Genomic DNA, 23,354 nt, shown 5'->3' with positions numbered 1-23,354 from the left:
CAAAGAAGTGAAGGACCTCTATGATGAAAACATTAAAATCTTGAAAAAGGAAATCAACACAGAACTTAGAAAATGGCAAAACCTCCCATGGTCCTGAATTGGAAAGATTAACATCATGAAAAAGGCAAAACTTCCCAAGGCTATCTAAAAATTCAATGCGTACCTATCAAAATTCCAACCTCATTCTTCAAGGAAATAGAAGAGGCAATCCAAAAATTCATATGGAACAATAAAAGACCCCGAATAGCAAAAATGCTCCTCAACGGAAAGAACACTGCTGGTGGAACATCAAGACCAGATTTCAAACTCTACTATAAAGCCATAGTAATCAAAACAGCTTGGTACTGGCGTGAGAACAGACCTCAGGACCAATGGAATAGAATTGAAAACCCAGAAATGAACCTACAGATCTATAGCCAACTAATCTTCGATAAGGGAGCTAAAATAATAGAATGGAAGAAAGACAGCCTCTTCAATAAATGGTTATGGCAAAATTAGTTAACTACTTGTAGAAAACTAAAGCTAGATCCTTATATATCACCCTGCACCAGAATCAACTCCAAATGGATCAAAGACCTCGGAGTCAAAGCAGACACTCTGAAAACATTACAGGATGGAATAGGAGAACCCCTAGGCCTCCTTGGGTCAGGCCAAAATTTTCTGAATAGAGACACGGAAACACAACAAATCAAAGAAAGGTTGGACAAATGGGATTGCATGAAGTTGCAGAGCTTCTGCATGGCAAACGACATAGCTAGCAAGATCAATAGAAAGCCCACAGATTGGGAGAAGGTCTTCACTAGCCATACAATGGTCAAGGATCTCATATCTAAAATATAATTGGAACTCAAAAAATTAAATCCCCCAACAACAAATCCTCAAAGAAACAACTGCCCAATAAATAAGTGGGCTAAAGACTTGAAGAGAAATTTTTCTGAAGAAGAAAGAAGGATGGCCAATAGACACATGAAGAAAGGCTCAACCTCCCTAGCCATAAAAGAAATGCAAATCAAAACAACATTGAGATACCACCTCACCCCAGTTAGAATGGCTATAATCAGGAACTCTGACAACAGCAGATGCTGGAGAGGATGTGGACAGAAGGGAACCTTACTTCATTGTTGGTGGGAGTATAAACTTGTTCAACCACTTTGGAAAGCAGTATGGAGGTTCCTCAAAAGACTTCACATAGAGCTCCCCGATGACCCAGCAATCCCACTTTGGGGCATTTACCCAAATGTTTACAAACAAGACCACCCTCAAGCTACCAGCACAGCTATGTTTATTGCAGTATTATTTACCATAGCTAAGATACGGAACCAACCCAGATGCCCCTCCGTAGACGAATGGATCAAGAAAATGTGGTATATATACACAATGGAATTCTATGCCTCCATCAGAAAGAATGACATTTCCCCATTTGTTAGGAAATGGAAAGGCTTGGAAAAATTAAATTAAGTGAAGTAAGCCAAGCCCAAAGAAACATAGGTCCCATGGTTTCCCTTATTTGCAATATCTAGGATAGGGATGAGTCAAGCAGGAAAGGTCAGATAATGTGATGTTAGGAAAATGAACCCTTAGATATGTATTTAAATGTTTTTTTCTTTCATGCATTTGTTTTTAACACATTTATAAAATTATTTCTTTGTAGTTTTGTATGTCCCTCCCCCACAGTATAACCCCCGCTTTCACTATATTTGATGTTGGTATAATTTGTGAAGGAGATGGGGGAAAACAAGTCATTTAAGGATACAGGTGGACCCGATGCAACTATGAGAAGTACAAGTTGTCATGTCAAAAACGAACTTTACAACATTGGTGCCCGGTGGGGGGGGGGGGGGGTTGGTAAGGGATGGGAAGGGTAAGCAAAGGAGGAGGCTGCAATGCTTGATAAGAAATGTACTCATTATCTTGCCCATGTAATTGTAACCCCTCTGTACAGTATGTTCACAAAAATAAAAATTAAAATTAAAAAAAAAAGAAAATAACTTTACTAATTAGCTACGGCAACTTTTCTAATATTTGTACCTACACATCAGGGGCCCATGTGAGTCAAAAGTTTGAGACATAAGTGTGTTGGAAGATATCCAACTTCCTTCAATACAGCGCCTTTTTTCATGGGAAAAAAAAAAAAAGAAGGTCCTGGAAGAAATCCTACCCAGATATGGCTTTCTATCCCCCATCGGGTCCGACAAATTACCGGCGTTTCTCTCAAAAGAAAGTCAGGGAATAGCCACGGCATTGGGGACGGATTGGAAATTGCACTGTGCTTATAGACCCCAGAGTTCAGGTCAGGTATGAATCAGACTCTAAAAGAGACCTTAACTAAATTGGCCTTGGAGACTGTTGCAGACTGGGTATCGATCCTTCCTTTTGCCTTGTTTAGAATAAGAAATTCACCCTATGGGCTTGGCTTGAATTGCTTGCTGATTTGGATGATACTGAAATTCTGTGTAAGCTTGACTATTTACAGCTGGTGCATAAGAGTATGTGGCCCCAGCTTAGAGCATTACATGATTCTGCTTCTATTCCTACCCCCCATCTGTTTAAACCAGGGGACTGGGTGTTTGTTCGAAGGCACAACTTGGGATCTCTGGAACCACGGTGGAAGGGACCTTACATTGGTGCTACTGGCTACACCCACTGCCCTTAAGGTGGATGGCATTGCTGCTTGGATCCACTGATCCCATGCCAGACCAGCTGACCCCTTTGTCCTGGATGACCATGGGGAAAGCTGGGAAGTCTCCAAGCATCCTACCTAAACTCTGCATATGCCTCAAGAAAAGAAAAGTGAACTGATTGTTATTGGTTTTGTTGTTTAAAAGTATGGCTAAAGTCAGAGAGAGACTATACCCATTGAAGATGGAGAGCTGTTGGAGTCTAGTTTTGGGCCAGAGCCACAAGATTGTGGCTCAGGACCATAAGTCAAGCGGGGGAATGAAAGGTGAAATTTTGAGGCAGTGAACACTTGTTGCTTGTTTCTGTCTAGCAAAGCAATACGTGGTGGTAATCAAAACACCTGGTTGATTGTGTGCCTATAAAAGACATGCAAATCATTAGCTGGAGCTCTCCTCCTAGGCTCTGCTGTGCCGGAGTGTAGGACAAGGACCGAGCTGCAGCCCGTTTAAATGAACCAGCCGGAGAGTCTGACTCTCGGTGGTCTCCTTGGGGGACGGTGGGGGTCCTGCGACCTTGGCATAACAGTATTCTTAATATGGGAGGACTGTGAGCTAACTTTGTTGTGAGCTAATATTTTAGAAGGAAATGGTTTGGGTCAGTTGTCCCTTGGGCCAAACATAGCTGATTGTTTAAGTCAAATGGAGTCACAATATTTTGTCTTGAGTTATGAAAATGAAAACAGGAGCAGGTTCAGAAATCCATGTTGTGGACAACAATGTGCAGTCTGACGAGTACAGCCATTTGGTAAAGTGTGAGGAGAATAAGGAAGTGTTACCACACTGATAGAAATCTCTCAGGGATCTGTTGGTTTCCCCTTTATCAACTTCCTATTTCCAGAGTTCTACAAGGTCATTCCTGGAATCCAATCACAGTTTGTGCCTGGAGCAACTTTTCTCACATTCAGTCTATCACATGACAGGCTCGACCAACAGAGAATGAGAACAGGTTTGCCTGGAACACACCAGCTGCTGGGAAGACCTGGCTATATGATCTCAGCTCCTCACAAAACTACTAGCTGATGGGTTTTGTTGGTCCCCAGACAAGTGTGGAGCTTAGGGATTAGGGTGCAGAAAAATTGGAAGGCGTAGGCCTGGCAAGATAGGCTGAGCTACCTACAAAGAAGCTGCAGGAGAGGAGAAACCTCACCCTTTGGCAGCTACTTCTGTCTTTCTTTCTTTCTTTCTTTCTTTCTTTGTTTTTCCTTGCTTTACCCCTCTCTAATCCTCTTTCCCTTCCCTTCCCTTTCCCTGCCCTCCCTTCCCTTCCCATCCCTTCTCTTCCAATGCCTTCCCCTCCCTTCACTTCACTTCCTCTCTCCTTCCCTCCCTTTCTCTCCCATCCCTTCCTCACCTCTAATTGTCATTTCCCTTCTTCCTTCCTCTCCCTTTCTATTTGCACACAATGACTCCCAAGTCTGTGTGTGAGAACAATTACAATGTGAAGGACACCACTGGATCCTATAATATTCAGAGCATTAATTTCTCTTACCTGGTCAGAGATTTCTAATGAGGGGTGAAAAGATAGGGAAGTCTGAAAGGACTCCCAGATATTTGCATAACACAACTGCAAATCATAGCACTTGCTGAAGCAGTAATGAAAGACAGCCAAAGCTCCTCTGGGGATCTTTTGAGTTTGTTCACATCAGTGGGAAACCAAAGGGAGAGGTCAGTAGACAGCATGGTATGATGGACTTCAAGAAAGAAGTGAACTGGGCATAAAATATGGAAATAATTACAAGACACAGTGGTCAGAACCATGAGAGGGAAGGTGACAGTCCGGAAACCTGGGATACTCCCACAAATACTGAAAACTCGACACATGAGGTAAATCAGTATATACTGCAGGAAACATGTAATGGAGACTTCTACGGATGGAATTCTTAATATGCGAGGTCTGTGAGCTGACTGTGTGGTGAGCTAATATTTTAGAAGGAAATGGTTTGGTCAGTTGTCCCTTGGGCCAAACATACCTTATTGTTTAACTCAAATGGAGTCACAATATTTTGTCTTGAGTCATGAAAATGAAAACAGGACCAGATTCAGAAAGCCATTTTGTGGACAACAATTTGCAGTGACTGACAAGTACTGCCATTTGGTGGAGTGTGAGGAGAAGAAGGAAGTGTGAGCACACTGATAGAAATCTCTCAGGGATCTGCTAGGTTTCCCTTTTCTTCAACTTCCTATTTTAAGAGTTCTACGAGGTCATTCATGGAATCCAAGCCCCGTTTGTGCCTGGAGCAACTTTTCTCACATTCAGTCTATCACATGACAGGCTCGACCCATAGAGAATGAAAACATTTTGCCTGGAACACACCTGTTGCTGGAAAGACCTGGCTCTTTGATCTCAGCTGCCCTCAAAACTAGAAACTGATGGGTTTTCTTGGTCCCCAGACAAGGGTGGAGCTTAGGGATTAGGGCAAAGAAAAATTGGAAGGAGTAGGCGTGGCAAGAGAGGCTGGGCTACTTACAGAAGAAGCTGCAGGAGAGGAGAAACCTCACCCTTTGGCAGCTACTTCTGAGCAGGAAGCCAGCATTTGGTCCTGATTTCCAGAGGGACACTGCAACCGATTGCTCCTGGAGGAATGGAGACCACAGAACGGAAATGCCAACGTTCTTCCCGGCCACCTGGGAAACATGCCCCGCTTCAGAAGCATGTGCCTCCTTTCCAGACAGCACTGGCTCCCAGACAGCACATGGGTCTGAGTTGGAAGAAACGTTCCCCGGTTGGTGCCGGCCTCCAGAACACAGGGAACACTTGCTACCTGAACGCCACCCTGCAGTGTCTGACCCACACAGGCCCACTTGCCAGTCACATGCTGCGCCGGATGCCTTGCCACCAGAAAACCTGCATGATGCGTGTGATGCAAGCTCACGTGAGGAGGGCTTTCCAGCACTCTGGGGACATCATTCAGCCGTCGGATGCCCTGGGTGCCGGCTTCCACACGCACAAGCAGGAAGATGCCCATGAGTTTCTCCTGTTCCTCTTGGATGCTATGCAGAAATGCCAAGCATGTGGCCCTGAGGCCTTTGAGCTTCCAGCTGAGGAGCAAAGCCTGATCCGGGAAATCTTTGGAGGCTACTGGAGGTCTCGAATCGAGTGTCTGCAGTGCCATAGCATTTCAGACACCTTGGAGCCTTTTCTGGACATCACGCTGGAGGTCGCAGGAGCTCACAGTGTTGCCCAAGCGTTGGGAAGACTGGTAAAGCCGGAAGAGCTGAGTGGGGAAGACGCCTATCATTGTGCGGCTTGTCTGCACAAAGTGTCTGCTTCCAAGACCTTGACTCTGCAAAGTGCCTCAAAGGTCCTCATCCTCGTCCTGAAGAGATTTTCTTCCTGGACAGGGGACAAGGTTGACAAGGAAGTGCACTTTCCTGAGAGTCTTGATATGCAACCCTACATGTCTCAGCACACTGAGGGACCGCTGCTGTTCATGCGGGGTCCAGCAGTCACACTGGACATTATTTCTCTTACATCAAAGCTGGCAATGGCCAGTGGTATAAAATGGATGACACTAAGGTGACCACCTGTGATGCTTCATCTGCATTGAGTCAGCGTGCTTACATCCTCTTTTATAGCCAGAAGAGCACTGATGGCGAGAGACACCCTGAGGATGTGTTCATCGGCAGGGACTCAGTAGATAACCAGGCAGAAGAAAAGGAGGGAAGAACACCCCAACCAGACAGGAACAAGCACTCTCCTCTGACACTTGTGGAGCCACAGCCAGATGTGCCAAGTACAGTGCTGAAAGAAATCTCCCTAGACCAATGGAAATTCTTCCAGGACCAAAACCGCCCAAAGTCTCAGTTACAACTCAGGAAAGTAGAGTTCACACAAGATGCCAATCTGGTCGTGATTCACCCCTCCAAACACACGGATGAGATGAGAAGAGAAAATCATGCTGATAAGGAAAATTCCTCACCCAAAACCTGTTGCCAGAACACAACAGGTCAGATCTCCAGAAATCAGAGCCAACAGCCTTGTGAGCACACCAGGGCCCGATCTCACAAGAGAAGGAACAAGCAAGGAAAGCAAGGAAAGAAGCCTCTGTTGGTGTACTCATAACCTCCTTGAGTTGTCACATTGGGTGTTGGTTCTGCCTCTTGATCTGTGGAGTCTGGCACTCCCCGGAGATTTTTACCTCAACAATAGTGGTGTATGACTGGAACCACAGATGCACATCAGGAATTTTCTGTGTCATTGGAGATGAGAAGCCAACGAACATGCATGTCCCTGCTGGCTTCAAAGGGCCTTCCTCGGATCTCAACCTCCTGTGTAGCTTGGGTTACAGGCTTCAGACACAGGGCCCTGCCAGAATCTCAGATGACCAAGTTTGTTTGTGCCCTATTGCAGAGTACAAAACCTGAAAAGTTGGGGACAGTAAATTCCTGTGAATCGCATGAAATCAATTACATATCTTGTGTTCTATATCTCTGAACTTGTGAAAACCATAGATGAAATGTAAATGTGAAGGATGAATGTGATAAAAAATGGTAATTGTGTAGAAACAACCATGTGCCAATGGGTAAATTATATTGTAACTGCTCTGAATCTCTGGAGAGCTTCACATGGGAGGGTAGGAGAAAACTCTGTGTGCTCAGAAGTACCGGTGAAAATCTACTGTGACAGTGTTTCAGAAGCTTTGAAAGTGAAAGGAATCCATCCCTGCAACCCTGAAAATGCTCCTGATGGAGCACAAGACCCTGCTGAACTCTCCTCTCTGAACTGCTCTGTGGTTTGCATGTTTAGGCCACTGCTGGTGGATCCATGGACATTAGCTTTGTGATCTCACTGAAAGCAGTTCTCTGTCCTTCTTGGGAAGAACGCTGTGTCATTGCTGGATTGATAGTGCTGGATAATATTCAAAGTAGACATCATGGATTGAACTAACTAACTAACTAAATAAATGAATAAATAAATAAATAAAGTGAAATACCAAGTTATAACTACCTTGTATGTGTAGATATTGGGATGTGAACTCAGAATGTGGACATTGTTCCTTTGTTCTTTTGCTCTAGGCTAGCATGCTGCCTCTTGAGGCAGAGCTCCAATGTCAAATTTTTAGTAGTTAATTGAAGATCAAAGTCACTTAGACTTCCTGTCTGGCCTGGCTTTGAACAGAGATCCTCAGATGTCAGCCTCCTGAGTAGTTAGAATTCCAGGGAGGAGCCACCAGTTCCCAGCTGAGGTGGGTCTTTTTCAAGGTCCATTTGAGGTCTCTGCCTCCATAGAAGATTAAGACCATATTGGTCCACAAGTTTTTTTTTCAATATCTGAGTCAGCCTTATGCCCACAACCTGAGTAATCCAGCAGTGTTTTACTGAGTGTAATTCTGTATGTGTTCGAGTATTTGTGTTGCCTTCCTGTTGTTCTAGAAAGGGGTTTCAACATGTGAATGTATGTGTGTACTTCATCTCAAATAAAAGTCTACAATACATTCTGTGTTTGTGTGGAAGATGAAGTGTGACCCCTTCTTGTACACATTCCCTTTTCACTCTACTTCTCATGGTGAGTTAGTGTGACAGGGATTTTATATACAATTCACAAAGGAGAGATCAGATATTCAGAAGGCTAAATTTCGGCTCAAAATCCTAGAGGTTCTTGCTGATCTCACACTGAATTTCTTCTCTCCATTTCACTAGTTTTTTACTCACCTCTCCCACAAAAGGAGAAGCTAATAACTCTTCTACCTTATTCATTGAGTGTATTGGGAGGGGTAGGGGATGAAATGCTTGCATGCTTGTCCTAGACCCATTTCCTATCCTTTTGCTATCGGCTAGTCCTCTACCACTTCTTTCTTTTTTCTTTATTTGTTTGGTTTTCTTTCTTTCTTTCTTTCTTTTCTTTTCTTTCTTTCTTTTCTTTTCTTTCATTCTTTCTTTTCTTCCTTCGTTTCTTTGTTTCTTTGTTTCTTTCTTTCTTTCTTTCTTTGTTTCTTTCTTTCTTTCTGTGTTTTTCCCTCCTTTCCTTATCTCTATTTCTTTTCCCTTCCCTTCTCCTGTTGTACCTTTGCTTCCCATTCCCTTCTTTTCCCCTGCCTTCCTCTCCTTTCTCCCCACTTCCTCTCTCCTTCCTTCCTTCCCTGGCTTTCTCTTCTCTTTCCAGTTCCTCGATTGCCCTCCCCTGGTCTCCTTTTCTTTCCCTTTTGTTCTTTCCCTCTTTTCCTTTTCTGTTTTCATAGAAAGAATTGGAAGGGAGGGGTTCCGGGAAGATGGCGGAGGAGAAGCTGGAGTCTAAGTAAGCTCTGGCATAGAAAGCAGTTTTAGAGTTCCAGTGAACAGTCCTAAGCCAGAGAATTACACCAAGTGTGCCATCACAGGACAGAGAGATAGGCCAGAGAGGGAAACCCAGGCAAAGAGACACTTCTGAGCTCTTGCCAGCAGCCGCAGTGGCGGCAGCAGCTGTGGCAGTGGCGGGCAAGTGCAGGAGCCATACCTGAGCAACAGAGAGTCCGGGACAAAGGAGCCAGATGCAGCAGGTGAGCGGATTCTACTCAACACCAGCAAGAATCGAAAAGGAGCAGACATCTTCATCCTGCAGTTCGCAGACCAGAGACGACCCAGAAACTAAGACTCGGCGTGAGTAGAAGCCCGATGTCCTCACTCCTTCTCAGGGAACAGAGGAGGGAAGGCCACCCCTTCCCCCCCCCCAGTACTGGAGATCTCCATCTTGGATACCGACAAAGCTCGGAGGAGCTGCCAGCTCCAGCTCAGGCCTTGGAATAAAATGAGTCATTTAGCAGGTCACAAGAACTTAACGGTGGCATGACCTGCCAGACTCAGCTCCACCCAGGAAAAAGTCACCCAGCTCGGGCGCCAGTGCTAGGAGTGGGTTTCTTCACTGGGTAACCAGAGCCAGAGGCTGCCCCTCCCTCTAGCAGCCTCGACAATCAATTGAAAATCAGTAAACAGAAACCCTGAGAATGGCTCCAGGCTGGGCTCTGTGAGGTTTTCACAAACTAGCCACGGAAAAGCTACTGTCTGTTGAAAGCCCTCAACTCTACCCAGAACCTAGCCTCATCACTGCATCCCCCTCTTTTGTGATACTCAAAGCAGATCTGCCTCCCAATGGACTAGCCTGGGAGGAGGATCATCAAATCCTGGGTAAAGCAGAGCATTTTTCTGCCTGTTCGAACAAACTGACTTAAGAAACCAACCAAGCCACAGGACCACAAGCAGACCAGAGACTCCAACAAGAGGCTGGTTACGGACACAAGGGAGATACAGGACTTTTTCCACTCCTCCCAAAAAAATCAAAGAAGTTTTTTTTTTCCTCTTCTTCTTCTTCTTCTTTTTTATATTTTTTATTTTTGGTACCTTATATAAAAAATTTGTTTTTCTTTTCTAAAACTTTTTTTAATCTGTAATTTTTGTCTTTTTTGAAAAAAAATTGTTTTCCAGAAACTTTTTTTTCCTCTTATAATTTTTATTTTAGGGATACGTGAGTGTGCATTTTTCTTTCTTTTTTTGTTTTCTTTCTCTTTTTTTCTTTTTTAATTATCTTTTTGTTTTTTGTTTAGCTCTACTGAACTTCTCATCTTTTTCTTCTTCCTTTCTTATCCTTTTCACCTTCTCCTCTCTTTTGTTCTTCTTTATGTGACTTAATTCTTTTTTTTTTTTTTTTTATTTGAGAACATACTGTACAGAGGGGCTACAATTACATGGGCAGGATAATGCATACATTTCTTACCAAGCATTGCAGCCTCCTCCTTTGTTTACCCTTCACCTCCCTTCCCAGCCTCCCCCCTCCCCCCACCCAATTATACTCCCCTCCCCCCCCCACCGACATTGTAAAGCTGGTTTTGACATGACATTTTGTACTTCTCATTGTTGCAACTGGTCCACCTGAATCCTTAAACGACTTGTTTGCCCCCATCTCCTCCACATGTTATACTGACATCAAATATAGTGAAAGCGGGGGTTACACTGTGGGGGAGGGACATACAAAGCAACAAAGAAATAATCTTATAAATGCGTTAGAAACATATGCATGAAAGAAACGAAAACATTAAAATACATATTTAAGGGTTCATTTTCCTAACATCACATTATCTGACCTTTTCTGCTTGATTCATACCTATACTAGATATTGCAAATAAGGAAACCATGGGACCTATGCTTCTTTGGGCCTGGCTTACTTCACTTAATATAATTTTTTCCAAGCCTTTCCATTTCCTAACAAATGGGGAAATATCATTCTTTCTGATGGAGGCATAGAATTCCATTGTGTATATATTATGTGACTTAATTCTTGTCCTGCACATCCTCAGATAAACCTGTAGTTGACTATTAGACCCTATCCCCCATTGTGTACACACATAATCCACAAATTTATTACTCAAGTCAAAACCTCTAAGACTTAAATTCCTTAATAGCAGTACTACCTCTTTATACCTATATAATATTTTAAGCATTTTTATTTTTAAGTTTTTCACATCTCCTTTATATCCCTCCCTTCTCTCAATAAATTCACGTTCTTATCTAAATAGATTGTTATCGATTCTACATAATTTTATTAATTTTTACCTTTCTATTTTTTCTGGTCTCTTTTCTTTTCCCGTTCCCTTTCCTCTTCTTTTCTCTCTCTCTCTACTTTCATCCTACCCAACCTATTTCTTGCTTTGAGATTAGGATTTAGTTAACTCTCCCTGAGCCTCCCCACATCAATCTATTCCTATTTTTTTACCCACATCTCTCCCTAACCCTAATAATTTCTGGTCTTCCAAATTCTTCTTTGTGGTTCGTAGCCCATTAACGTATAGTTGTTTGATGTTGAATAGATGTATCTGTTGAACTAGACTGTATCTGCAGACTATTGACTGTGCAAATTCAGACTTGGGTTGATGCTTGCCTCAAGATAGTGTTCTAGCACAAAACTGGTGCTATTTTCATCTCAAATGGGCAGAATAAGCCGGAAAAACACAAGAAAAATGGCAAATCCGGGTATCTCAATTCCCAATCTTGATAATCAGGGGACAGAACAGATAATGAATAATCCAGAGGAGAATTCCCAAATAGCTCTACAAACACTGCTGGCAAACATGATAAATCAAAAGATTGAAAGCATACAAAGGACTCTGTATGAGCATGATAGAGAGAGAGAGGAGGCAATCCAAAAGTTTATAGAGGAATATCATAAATGTGAGGAAGCTACTCAAAAACTGATACAGGATTTGCATGAGCAGCTTGAGAATACTCAAAGAGAAAGGCAGGAATGACGTGAACAGGCTGAGAACACTCAAAGAGAACTGCAGGAATCCCACGAATGGGAGGAAGCTAATCAAAGAGTAATACAGGAATTGAGAGATCAGAAAGAGAATACAAAAAGATCACTAAAGTCATTCATGGAATCCATTAACAAAGAGCTGAAGGAAGTCAGGGAGACCACAAAAGGAATGCTGAATGGAACCCAACAGAAGGAATGGGAGTCCAAGGAAACCATAACCAATCAACTAAGTGATTTGAGAATAAACACTGAACATCAAATTAAGGAAGTAAAGAAGTTCATACAAGATGTAAAACAGAGCTTCAACAAAGAATTTGAAGCCATCAAAGCTGACCAAGTAGAAGGAAAAGAGATAAAAAACAAAGTAGAAAGTCTTGACAGCAGGTTAGACCATGCAGAAGATTGAATCTCAGGGATTGAAGACAGCCTAGATATTATAGAGAAAGAACATACAACCATGCAAGCCAAGTCAAAGAAATATGATAGATCTATCCAACACTTGGAAGACACGATCAGAAGGCCTAATCTAAGGATAATGGGTGTAGAGGAGCACCTAGAAACAGAGTGATTGGCCTAGGAAATTTGTTTAACAGGATCCTAGCAGAGAACTTCCCAAGCATGCAAAAAGATAGGCCTATTCAGATACAAGAAGCTTTTAGAACTCCAAACAGACCAGACCAGAATAGGACATCCCACCGTCACATTATAATCCACACAGGATCAACTCAGACCAAGGAAGAGATCCTTAAAGCTGTCAAGGAAAAAAGGTTAATCACCTATAAAGGGAAACCAATTAGAATCCCCTCAGATTTCTCAGCAGAGACAATCAAAGCAAGAAGAGCCTGGAATGATGTATGCCATGCCCTAAAAACAAACAACTATCAACCCAGAATACTGTACCCAGCTAAACTCTCCTTCATAACTGAAGGCCAAATAAAAACCTTCAATAGCAAAAAAAAATTGAAACAATACATCTCCACCAAACCAGCCCTGCAAAAGATTCTTAAAGATGTCCTACACATAGAAAACCAACAAGACCACAATAAAGGCCAAGAAACTGTACCCAAACTGAGAATCCAAGAACCATAGGAAGAACCCAGTTTTCACAGCCACCAAGAAGGTGGACAACATGGCAGGAACTCCTAAATACCTCTCAGTCCTTTCTCTTACTGTTAACGGACTGAACTCTCCAATTAAGTGACATAGACTGTCTAGTTGGATTGAAAAACAAGACCCTTCTATCTGCTGCCTGCAGGAGTCACATCTTGCCCGTAAAAACAAACACATTTTCAATGTTAAAGGCTGGAACAAAATCTACCAAGCAAACGGCCCCCATAAACAGGCAGGAGTTGCAATCTTAATATCAGATAAAATAGACTTCAAATTAAAATTCGTGAGAAGAGATAAAGAAGGTCGCTACATACTAATGAAGGGATCTCTCTTTCAGGAGGATATTACAATTCTAAATATCTATTTGCCAAACAATGGAGCACCCAAATTTATCCAAGAAACACTACTTTCCCTCAAATCCCATATAGATCCAAAGACATTAATTATTGGGGATTTTAACCCACCACTCTCCCCACTAGATAAATCAACTAGGCAAAAACTCAACAGAGAAACCGCAGATCTAAACAGCTGCATAGATCAACTAGATTTAACAGATATCTACTGAACATTTCACCCAGCAGCATCAGAATACATGTTTTTCTCAGCAGCACATGGAACATTTTCTAAAATAGACCACATTCTAGGCCACAAAGCAAACTTGTCTAAATTCAGAAACATTGAAGTTATACCCTGCATTCTCTCTGACCACAAGGGAATAAAATTAGAACTCAACACCAAAAGCCACCAAAGAAAGTCCGGTATCATATGAAGGCTGAACAACACACTGCTGAATCAAGAGTGGGTCATGGAAGAGATTAGAAAGGAAATTCAAATGTTCATGCTATTCAACAAAAATGAACACACAAATTACCAGCTCTTCTGGGACACAGCAAAGGCAGTACTCAGAGGCAAGTTTATAGCTCTGAGCTCCTACATCAACAAATTGGAGAGATCTGAAACCAACAATTTAATGACACATCTAAACGTCCTTGAAAAAGAGCAGCAAGATAAATCCCAATCCAGTAGATGGAAAGAAATAATTAAAATTAAAAGAGCATTAAATGAATTAGAATCCAAAAAAAAACTATAGAAAGAATCAACAAAACAAAGAGTTGGTTCTTCGGAAAAATTAACAAAATTGACAGACCCTTAGCAAATCTTATCAGAAAAAGAAGAGAACACACCCAAATTAATAAACTCAGAGATGAGAATGGAAACATCACCACCGAAACAACCAAGATTCAAAACATTATAAGGGAATACTTCTCAAAACTTTATGCTAATAAGTTTGAGAACTTGACAGAAATGGACCTTTTCCTAGCAAATATTGACATGCCAAAACTAAACCAAGATGAGTTAACCAGCTTCACAGGTCCATATCAAGCATTGAAATAGGAACAGCAATAAGAGACCTTCCAGCTAAGAAAAGTCCAGGACCAGATGGTTTTACAGCAGAATTCTACAAGGCCTTCAAAGCAGAGCTAACAGCAATACTCCTCCAACTCTTCAATGAAATTGAAAGAGAAAGTTCACTACCGAACTCATTCTATGAAGCCATCATAACCCTCATCCCAAAACCAGGCAGGGACTCATCAAAGAAAGAGGACTATAGACCCATTTCTTTGATGAACATTGATGCAAAACTTCTCAACAAAATTTTGGCCAACCGACTTCAACAATTCAGCCAAAAAATCATACACCATGATCAAACAGGATTCATTTCAGGGATGCAAAGCTGGTTCAATATACGCAAATCAATTAATATTATTCATCACATCAACAGGAGCAAGAATAAGAACCACATGGTTATCTCAATAGATGCAGAAAAAGCATTCGACAAGATCCAACACCACTTTATGATGAAGGTTTTGGAAAAATTAGGAATGTGCAACATTCCTCAATACAATAAAGATTGTATATGACAAACCTACAGCCAGCATTATACTTAATGGTGAAAAACTAAAGCCATTTCCTCTTAACTAAGGAACAAGTCAAGGATGTCCACTCTCTCCACTGCTCTTCAATCTAGTATTAGAATGCCTAGCTACAGCAATAAGACAAGATGCAGACATAAAGGGGATCCAAATAGGGAAAGAAGAAATAAAACTCTCCCTCTTTGCAGACGACATGATCTTGTATTAAAAGAATCCCATAGACTCCATTCCCAAATTACTCAAGCTGATTCAAAACTTTGGCAAAGTAGCAGGGTATAAAATTAACCCCCAAAAATCAATGGCTTTTCTGTATGCCAACAAAGAGAAAAGTGTGGCTGAAATTAGGAAAGCAACTCCATTTGTAATAGCCCCACAAAAAAATAAAATACCTAGGAATTAACTTAACCAAAGAAGTGAAGGACTTCTATGATGAAAACTTCAAAATCTTGAAAAAGGAAATCAACACAGAACTTAAAAAATGGCAAAACTTCCCATGCTCCTGGATTGGAAAGATTAACATCATGAAAATGGCAATACTTCCCAAGGCTATCTACAAATTCAACGCCATACCTATCAAAATTCCAACCTCATTCTTCAAGGAAATAGAAGAGTCAATCCAAAAATTCATATGGAACAATAAAAGACACTGAAGAGCAAAAACGCTCCTCAACGGAAAGAACACTGCTGGAGGAATATCAATACCAATTTTCAAACTCTACTATAAAGCCATAGTAATCAAAACAGCTTGGTATTGGCATAAGAACAGACCTCAGGACCAATGGAATAGAATTGAAAACCCAGAAATGAACCTACAGACCTACAGCCATCTAATCTTCAATAAGGGAGCTAAAATAATAGAATGGAAGAAAGACAGCCTCTTCAGTAAATGGTGCTGGCAAAATTGGTTAACTACATGTAGAAAACTGAAGCTAGATCCTTATATATCACCCTGCACCAGAATCAACTCCAAATGGATCAAAGACCTCCAAGTCAAAGCAGACACTCTGAAAACATTACAGGATGGAATAGCAGAAACCCTAGGTCTCCTTGGCTCAGGCCGAAATTTTCTGAATAGAGACCCGGAAACACAATAAATCAAAGAAAGTTTGGACAAATGGGATTGCATAAAGTTGCAGAGCTTCTGCATGACAAAGGACATAGCTAGCAAGATCAATAGAAAGCCCACGGATTTGGAGAAGATCTTTACTAGCCATAAAACGGACAAGGGTCTCATATCTAAAATATACTTTGAACTCAAAAAATTAAATCCCCCAACAACAAATCCTCAAAGAAACAACTGCCCAATAAATAAGTGGGCAAAAGACTTAAAGAGAAACTTCTCTGAAGAAGAAAGAAGGATGGCCAATAGACACATGAAGAAATGCTCAACCTCCCTAGCCATAAAAGAAATGCAAATCAAAACAACATTGAGATACCACCTCACCCCAGTTAGAATGGCTATAATCAAGAACTCTAACAACAACAGATGCTGGAGGGGATGTGGACAGAAGAGAAACTTACTTCATTGTTGGTGGGAATGTAAACTTGTTCAACCACTTTGGAAAGCAGTATGGAGGTTCCTCAAAAGACTTCACATAGAGCTCCCCTATGATCCAGCAATCCCACTTTGGGGCATTTACCCAAATGTTTACAAACAAGACCACACTAAAGCTACCAGCACAACTATGTTTATTGCAGCATTATTTACCATAGCTAAGATATGGAACCAACCCAGATGCCCCTCAGTAGATGAATGGATCAAGAAAATGTGGTATATATACACAATGGAATTCTATGCCTCCCTCAGAAAGAATGACACTGCCCCATTTGTTAGGAAATGAAAAAACTTGGAAAAAATTATATTAAGTGAAGTAAGCCAGGCCCAAAGAAACATAGGTCCCATGGTTTCCCTTATTTGCAATATCTAGTATAGGTATGAGTCAAGCGGAAAAGGTCAGATAATGTGAAATGAAAATGAACCCTTAGATATGTATTTAAATGTGGTTTTTTTTTCATGCATTTGTTTTTAACTCATTTATAAGATTATTTCTTTGTTGCTTTGTATGCCCCTCCCCCACAGTATAACCCCTGCTTTCACTGTATTTGATGTCAGTAAAACTTGTGGAGGGGATGGGGAAAAACAAGTCGTTTAAGGATACAGGTGGACCTGTTGCAACAATGAGAAGTACAAATTGTCATGTCCAAAACGAGCTTTACTACATTGGTGTGGGGGGGGTGGGGAGGTGGAGGTGGGGGAGGAGAAGGATTGGGATTGGGGGGAGGGGGGAGGCTGGGAAGGGATGTGAAGGGTAAACAAAGGAGGAGGCTGCAAGAAATGTATGCATTATCCTGCCCATGTAATTGTAACCCCTCTGTACAGTATGTTCACAAATAAAATTAAATTAAATTTTAAAAAAATACCAGGACTTTATGATAACTAATATATGTCTAGGACAAGCAGAAAAGGTCAAAAGCTATGTACATGTGACCATATAAGATGATGTCAAGCGAAATGTACCCCAAGATAGGGACACAAGTGGTTTTTTCTTTCAGTCTATTGTTTTTAACGTACTATGTGATTTTTTTGTTTCTTTTGTGTGTTCTTCCCCCCACAGTGTAACCCATGTTTTCATTGTATTTGATGCTGGGGCCCTGCATCTTGTATATACACTTTTCTAATTTGGGGAGGGGAAGGGGAAAAACAAAATGCTTAAATAGGGATACAGGTTGACCCATTGTAACAATGAGATGTACAAGACACTATGTTGAAAATGAAATTTATAACTTGGGGGGAAGGGGGGAGTTGGGGAAGTGGGAAGGAAGGGATGGTAGGGGAAAAACAAAAGAGGAGGTAGTAATGCTTGATAGGAAATGTCATCAGGACCTTACTCATGTAACTGTAACCCCTCTATACACTATTTTTACAATAAAAATGTATTAAAATAAATAAAAAATACTATATCTTTGGAGTCTAAAAAAAAGAATTCCAAGGATGTGTGTGATAACAATTACAATGTGTAACAGAAGACTTGGACCTATATTATTCTGTGCATTAATTTCTCTAACCTGGTTATAAATTACATATGAGGTTGAAAAGATAGGGAAGTCTGAAATGAATCCAACTTATTTTCACAGCACAACTAGTAGAGACATCATAGGTAAACTCCCAAGACTCAATTGGGGATCTTTTGAGTTTGTTCTAATCAGTAGCTAACCAAAGGGAGAGGGAAGTTCACAGCATGCTATTAAGGACTTGAATTCAAGAAAAAACAGAACTGGGCACAAAAACGTAGAAATAACTACATATACACATTCACAAGAACCTTGATTAAACCCTGGACACACAAATAGTTCAGACATGAAAAATGAGGGGAAAGAGTAATAAGTACATAATGAAGATTTCCATGGATGGTATTGTTGATGTGCAAGGTCTATATGGTGACTGTGTGATGACCTAACATTTCAGAAAGCAAATTGTTTGGGTCAGTTGTCCCTTGGGCCAAACTGATAGTTGATAGTTTTAGTCAAATGGGATCACAATATTTTGTCTTGCGTTATGAAAGGATAAATAGGTGTGTGAGGTGTGTGTTTGGAAAGCCATTTTTTGGACAACAATTTGCACTGACTGACAAGTACTGCCATTTGGTCAAGTGTGAGGAGAAGGATGAAGTTTTAGCACACTGATTGAAATCTCTCAGGGATCTGGGAGGTTTCTCTTGTCTTCAACTTCCTATTTTCAGAGTTCTACAAGATCATGCTTGGAATCCAATCCCAGTCTGTGCCTGGGGCAAATTTTCTCATATTCAGTCTATCACATGACAGGCTCGACCAACAGAGAATGAGAACAGGTTTGCCCAGAGCACACCTGCTCCTGGAAAGACCACACCCTATTACCTCACCTCAGCTCAAAACTAGAAGTTGAATGGTTTTTTTGGCCTCTAGGGATGGGTGGAGCTTAGAGATTGGGGCAGAGAAGAATTGGAAGGAGAATTCGTGGCAAGAGGGGCTGAGCTAACTAGAAAAGAAGCTGCAGGAGAGGAGAAACCTCACCCTTTGGCAGCTGCTTCTGTGGAGGAAGCCAGCGTTTGCTCCTGATTTCAAGAGGGAGATTGGAATGTGATTGGAGATCTCGTAACTGAATTTGGGAGCTTCCCCATCACAATCTGGGAAATATACAAACCTCCTGAAGAATGTGTCTCCTTTCCAGACAGAACTGGCTCCCAGACAGCACACTGTGCCATGTTGTGTATATTTTGGCCACTGCTGATGGATCCATGGATATTTATTTTGTTATCACCCTGAAAATACACATCATGATCTGAAAGTAAAATTTAAAAAATAAACGAAATGCCAAGGTCTAACTACCTTGAACTTAGGGTGTGGGCACTGTTCCTTTGTGATTTTTCTGAAGGCTAGCATGCTATCCCTTGTGGCAGAGCCCTACTTCAGAATTTTTAGTGGTTAATTGAAGATCAAAGTCACTTAGACTTCCTGTCTGGCTTGGCTTTGAACAGAGATCCTCAGATGTCAGCCTCCGGAGTAGTTAGGATTCCAGGGAGGAGCTACCATTTCCCAGCTGCAGTGGGTCTTTTTAAAGATAAATTTGATGTCTCTGCCTCCGTGTTAGATTTTGAGATTGTAGGTCCATGATTTTTTTTCAATAACTGCACCAGCCTAATGCCTACAACCTGGTAATCAACAATATTTTTGGGGGGGAGGGGGTCTGGTTGTGAGGCCTGAACTCTGGGCCTGGGCGCTGCCCCTCAGCTCTTCAGCTCAAGGCTAGTGCTCTACCACTTGAGCCACAGCGCCACTTCCGGTTTTTTCTTTTTGCTTATGTGGTGCTGAGGAATCGAACCCAGGGCCTCAGGCTTGCAAGGCAAACACTCTACCACTGAGCCACCTTCCCAGCCCCAATCAACAAATTTTTAACTGAATTAAATTATGGATTTGTTAGTATTCTCCAAAAATAATAATTTAAAATTTTATTTTATTTGTATTATCTTCAAGCTGTTCTATAAAAAGGGTTTCATTTGAACAGGTCATTGTATGAGTATACTGCATCTATATCATAAGTGTACAATATATTACATGGTAACACTGGTGATTAACTGTGACATTTACACATTCCTATTTCACTCTATTTCTCATGGTGAGTTCGTGTGACAGATATTTTTATGTGCAATTCACAAATGAGACAACAGATATTCAGAAGGTTTAATTTTGACCCAAAGTCCTAGAGGGAGTTGCTGACCTCACACTGAATTACTTTTCTCCCTTCTCACAAGATGTTCCTTACTTAGCTACCCTTCAAAAGGAGAAGCTAGGTCACTCTTCGAGGTAAGGCATAGTGTGTGTGTGTGTGTGTTTGTGTGTGTGTGTGTGTGTGTGTGTATGCACGCGTGCGTGCACTGGTTCTAAAGCTTGAAATCAGGGCCTGGGTGCTGTCCTTGAAGTTCTTTGGTTGAAGGCTAGTCCTCTGCCACTTGAGCTAAAACTTTACTTGTGACCGATTTTGAATAATTTATTGAAGTAAGAGTCTCACAAATTTTCCTGTTCTGACTGACTTTGAACTTTGAGATTTGAGTTAGAATTACAAGCATGAGTCATCATTCAACTTCAGGTGTAATTTTTAAATGTTTACAATTGATCTGTTGCCCAGTACCAAAAACAGTGTTCTTCTCCAAGGTGTTACTCCCAAGGGTGACCACATCCTAGCTTCTCCAGACTGACTGGAGAATGCGGGCCAATGTGTGGTGTGCCTTGCTCACAGTATTCAGAGGAGACTCTGTTTTCTGTCCGGGCTTTGGGCACCCCCAGGCTTTTCCTGAGCCTTTGTACAGCTGAGAAGGTGAAATATAAGGGCATGAAAAGCTGCAAACAGCCTCTACCTCTGGAGACAGGCATTTACTAGAAGAAAGAACAGGCCAGTGGCTTCTCAGAGCATTGTTCAGCCACATTAGAGAAAGGATTAAGCAGATACATTCAGCCATTCTTTAAGCTTTGAATAGGCCTCTCACACTCTCTCAGATAATCACATTAGTTTTGTCATTAAAAGATTCCTTTTATAGAAAGTACCTAAACCGCTAAAACCACCCAGAGAGATTTCATACATTATCTAACACCAAGACAAACAAAAGGGATTTTTTTTCCCCATTCCACATCTCAGTTTTCCTTACTCCTCAAACACAATTGGGAAATCAAGGTAGAAGTGATTTTGTAAATGGCCTGGGTCTGGAGACAACTTTCCCCTTGTCCATTCAACAGTACCCTCAGCTTCAAAACTGGGGAGACTGAAAAAATGTCTTCAACACCGGAGCCAGCAAAACACAGAGGTTAACCCAGAGGTGAGGAGAGCAGGGCAGGGAGCAATTAGAAATAGGTGTGCTTGCCTTTCTGCCACAAGAGATTAAATTTGGACACAAGGAAGAATAGAAAAGCACAGGATTTGGAATCAGACCACTGCCACTTACTTGATCTGGAGCCATGATTGGGGCTAGAAGGGAGTCACTTTGTTTCTCTTGACCTCAGGGGTCCTGCTTTATAGAATGGAGATAATATCTCTCTTTGCTTCTGCCAGCATTGTTGTGGGACTCGAATGAGAAATGGCAGGCAGAGAGTTTTGAATTCTTAAGAGTCTATAGAGGTTTCTAGCCAAGCATTAAAGAGGAGATTCCTGCCACCCACAGTAGTGAAAATAGAACCCAGCATGACCCACAAGGTAGACAAGTGCTCCACGATTGAGCTATGCCTCCAGTTCTGATTCTCTATTCATTGTTCCATAATGTTAGATACGTTTGGTTTGGTTTGGTTTGGTTTTTAGGCATTATGATTAGCATCTAACTTGTGCTGCATAAGTGCTTTATTGTTTTTTTCTTAATGACTTAATTGCCTTTTATCCCCAGTCCTGAACCAGCACTACAATTTCCCATCCCTCAAGTCCAAATTCAAATGTTATAAAAGTCTGCTTTGGTTGGGGGATTGGTGGCTCATGCCTATAATCCTAGCTACTAAGGAGGCTAAGATCTGAGGATCACAGTTCCAAGCCAGCCCAGAGAGGAAAGTCCCTAAAACTGTTATCTCCAAGTAAACACCAAAAAGGCTGGACATTGAGCTGTGGCTCAAATAGTAGGGCACTAGCCTTAAGCAAAAAAGCTCAGAGACAGTGCCCTGGCCTTGAGTTCAAGCCCCAGGACTGGGAGTTGGGGAGGAGGGGTCTTCTTTGGACCTTCAGGATGAATTCATCACTATTACCTACATTACGTTCCACAGCTTCCTGACTGCAATACACATTTTGAGACCAATATTAATCAATTACCTGACATTGTGTTCATCTTTTTTCATTACCCCTCAGTCCCTCAAGAACACTGGGCTTCTTCTTTGACCTGTTACTTCTTATTGCTTTTTAGCATGGACTTGTCAAATTAATGTTTGAATGAACAAATCATAAGTGGACAAACAATCCATAGCTTTGATGTTACTTGATCAAAGAAAGAGGAAGTAACAAAAATCAGTCTTCGTCCCCTCTGTACAGTATGGTCACAATAAAATAAATAAATAAATAAATAAAATCAGTCTTCGAAGTAATGAACATTGAAATTTAGAGCAGGTGTCTGCATTAAACATTCCGTGTGCTATTGTGCTGTTTAAAGGATTACACCTTTGCATCTCCCCTGCAGGGTGAAAAACTTAAAAACTTCTCCATCCTAACTTTAGGATGGAGAAGATTTAAGCTAGCATCCACACTGTTGCCATGTGAGTCCAGATCATTCTTCGGTCTGGGGCTGAGTGGACATGGCCAGACAGCATCTCTGGTCTGTATCAGGAGTATCAGTGGCACAATCCCAAACCAACTGATGATAACAAAAACCAATTCCAATATTGCCAAATGTCCCCTGGGAGCAAAATTGGGAACCACTGATTCAAACTTACAGAGCACACTTCTATGGAATAGAAAAAAAAAAATGGGAGCACTCTAAGTTCCTCAAAGAAATAGCAGATGGGTATGTATTCCTAGTATATAGTGTACGTTCTATTTTGAAGGCAGGTAGAATGAACTGACCTCCTAATACCATTTGAAATGTCTTCTTTCAAATGCAAGGAAGATTTCTGAAACAGGAAAAAGCTGATAACCTTTGATGAAAGGAAATCCTCTGTGAAGTCATCTTGTTTCCCCCTTTTCTAAATTTATTTGAAAATGCTTATTGTGTGCCTTCAGTGTCATCACGTTACGTATTACCACAGCACAGTTTCACCTAGAGTTTAAGATCTTGGTGATTTTCTACATCTTTTTTTTTTTTTTTGGGGGGGGGGTCTGGTCGTGGAGCCTGAACTCTGGGCCTGGGCGCTGTCCCTTAGCTCTTCAGCTCAAGGCTAGCACTCTACCACTTGAGCCTCAGCACCATTTTT

The 23,354-nt window shown here is 41.5% G+C and overlaps 1 pseudogene; it reads left to right on the top strand.

The window, feature by feature from the left end:
• Positions 1–5,260: 5,260 nt before the first annotated feature.
• On the top strand, positions 5,261–6,741 carry LOC138836557 (ubiquitin carboxyl-terminal hydrolase 17-like protein 6; annotated as a pseudogene).
• Positions 6,742–23,354: the final 16,613 nt, after the last annotated feature.

This window comes from Dipodomys merriami, unplaced genomic scaffold (genome assembly GCF_024711535.1).
Source record: "Dipodomys merriami isolate MVZ:Mamm:240054 unplaced genomic scaffold, mDipMer1.0.p SCAF_25, whole genome shotgun sequence".
NCBI classification, from domain to species: domain Eukaryota; kingdom Metazoa; phylum Chordata; class Mammalia; order Rodentia; family Heteromyidae; genus Dipodomys; species Dipodomys merriami.
The sequence above is the reverse complement of the archived record's forward strand: the minus strand, read 5'-3'. Positions and strand labels throughout refer to the sequence as shown.